General features: G+C 63.9%; 1 pseudogene; it reads left to right on the forward strand.

Moving 5' to 3' along the window:
• Positions 1 to 282: 282 nt before the first annotated feature.
• On the forward strand, positions 283 to 894 carry LOC149290236 (18S ribosomal RNA; annotated as a pseudogene; the record flags this gene model as incomplete).
• Positions 895 to 2,660: the final 1,766 nt, after the last annotated feature.

Here is a 2,660-nt window from a genome sequence, read left to right on the forward strand (position 1 = left end):
GTTGGGGCTACCCGCGGGCGCTCCACGTCCCACCCCGGGTTCCCCCCGCCGCGGAGCACGCACCTTCCTTTCTCCCGGCCCCGAACGAAGGGAGGGGGAGCGCGCGCTCTCCCTCCGTCCCCGCGGCCCCCTCGCCGCGTCCCCCTTACGCAGACCCGATCCGAGGGCTGCGCCCCCGGCGCCCGCCGCCTCCCGCCCCGGCCCCCGGGGCGGGAGCGGTCTGCCGGGGGCCGCGTCCGGGCCCGGCCGCCGCCAGGCCCCCGCGTGATGACGGGAGCTACACGGTTGATCCTGCCAGTAGCATATGCTTGTCTCAAAGATTAAGCCATGCACGTGTAAGTACACACGGCCGGTACAGTGAAACTGCGAATGGCTCATTAAATCAGTTATGGTTCCTTTGATCGCTCCATCTGTTACTTGGATAACTGTGGTAATTCTAGAGCTAATACATGCCGACGAGCGCTGACCCCCAGGGATGCGTGCATTTATCAGACCAAAACCAATCCGGCGGGCTCGCCCCCGCCGGCCGCTTTGGTGACTCTAGATAACCTCGGGCCGATCGCACGTCCCCGTGACGGCGACGATACATTCGGATGTCTGCCCTATCAACTTTCGATGGTACTTTCTGTGCCTACCATGGTGACCACGGGTAACGGGGAATCAGGGTTCGATTCCGGAGAGGGAGCCTGAGAAACGGCTACCACATCCAAGGAAGGCAGCAGGCGCGCAAATTACCCACTCCCGACTCGGGGAGGTAGTGACGAAAAATAACAATACAGGACTCTTTCGAGGCCCTGTAATTGGAATGAGTACACTTTAAATCCTTTAACGAGGATCTATTGGAGGGCAAGTCTGGTGCCAGCAGCCGCGGTAATTCCAGCTCCAATCAGGGCTGGGCGTCGGCTGCTCACTGTGGAGTTGGGAGGCGAGGGGAGAGGAGGTGTTTTTGTGTTGCTGGTGGAACTTGGTTTCTTTTTTATTACTTTCGGTGCTGGACGTTTGCTACCCCGGGGAAGGTAACTGCCTCCCCGGGGTCCCATCATGGCCTCCACCCTCATTGAGGAGTGGAGGGGCCGCATTGCCATAATCTCGGAGAAACTGGTCTACACGGAGGACGGCATCCTACTCCCATCCCGGGAGACTGCAGGAACCGTATGCAGGGCTGTGCGTCGGAACATGGAGGCGCTCGAGGCATACACCACGGCCTTGAGCGCCAAAATAGCCATGCTCAAGAAGGGAGTCGGTCTGCCCCACCATCTGAGGGTCGACCAGATTTCCCTCCTGTTGCTGGGGGCCCTCCATCTACGGGCCCTCGCCCTCAGGGACGCCGGGGCCAGGGCCTTGGAGACCGCCGAGGCGAGTGTGAATACGAACCCTGAAGATGAGGAGGCGGTGGAACAGGGCCCTTCCTATGCCCAAAAGGCTAAGGTGGGGCTCCCAGTACCTGCGGAGTCAGACGGGGAACCCCTCAGGCAGGCCCTGGCTAACCTCCAACAAGAGTTGCGTTCCCTGGGGGAGGAGAAGGAGGAGGTTGCCGGACAGCTGAAAGAGCTCCGGCAGCAGAGCAACAGGGTGGGGAGTCGTCATCGCGGCCCCATACGGGAGCGGATCGTCTCCCTGAAGGAGAAAGAAGCGGAGTTGGCGAGACGCACAGCCCAGAACCGTGACCGCGTGCGGTTCCTGCAGGAGAAGCTGCGGGAGCAGGAGGTGGAGGAGTCGGGGGTACCACCGACCCCGGAGGACCCGGAACCGGTGGCGCCTACATCACCACCGCCACCGCCACCACCACAGTACGACGGGACCCAGGAGAGGTCCGCTATACGAAGGCCGCTGATTTTTTCAATGGAGGAATTGGACGAGGAGGAGGACATTAAGATCCAAGCTGCGCCACGGAGGCGGAAAAAGAAGACCACCAGGAGCAGGCCCGCTATCCAATCGTCCGGGGAGGAGAGCGTTGGGGATACCCCCCCCATCATGTCCGAGGAGGAGTTCCCATCCCTCCCGGCCCGGGTCCCCGACGCTGCTGCCGAGGATCCGAGAGCGGGCCCTTCCCGTCGGAGGGCCAGGGACACTATCCCCGCCGGTCTGCGTTTGGCCGGTGAGCCCCGGGGACCTTGTGTGAGTACCTTCCCCGATGTACCTGTCGGTATGTCCCCTGTTGTTGTCATGTCCCCTGTTGTCCCCCCACCCCCAGTGTGTGTTCCCTCTGTAGTACGTTCACGTTCCCCTGTCTGTGTCCGTCCGTCTTCCGTGGCCCCCGTCGGGGCGCGGGTTTTGTCACCCCCGCGGCCGGCTGCGGCACCGGCGACCGCTTCGGCGGCCGCCGGGGCGGCTGCTGCTGCCGCGGGATCCGTGCCGGCGCTCCCGGCGGCGTGCCCGCCTCCTTGTCCCTCCAGAGGGATCGGCGGTTCTGTGGCCGCTCCCCCCGTTGTAATTGGTCCCATCCACCCTGTGGTGGTGGACCTAGTTGTCCCGGCTGCTCCTGCGGCTTCGGTGTCCCCGGAGGTGCCGTCCTCCGTGTACGGGGCCGCCGCTAACCGGGCTGCCCTCCCCCTGTCCAGACTACTCCGGGCGGAGGAGTCGCCCGGAGTGCAGCTAAAAGAAGCTGCCGTTGCGAGTGGGGCTGCCGCTACCTGGGCGGCCCGCCCTCTGTCCCCACT

Source organism: Sceloporus occidentalis, unplaced genomic scaffold (assembly GCF_023333645.1).
Source record: "Sceloporus occidentalis isolate IW3139 unplaced genomic scaffold, rSceOcc1.0.p SCAF_40, whole genome shotgun sequence".
Classification (NCBI taxonomy): Eukaryota; Metazoa; Chordata; class Lepidosauria; order Squamata; family Phrynosomatidae; genus Sceloporus; species Sceloporus occidentalis.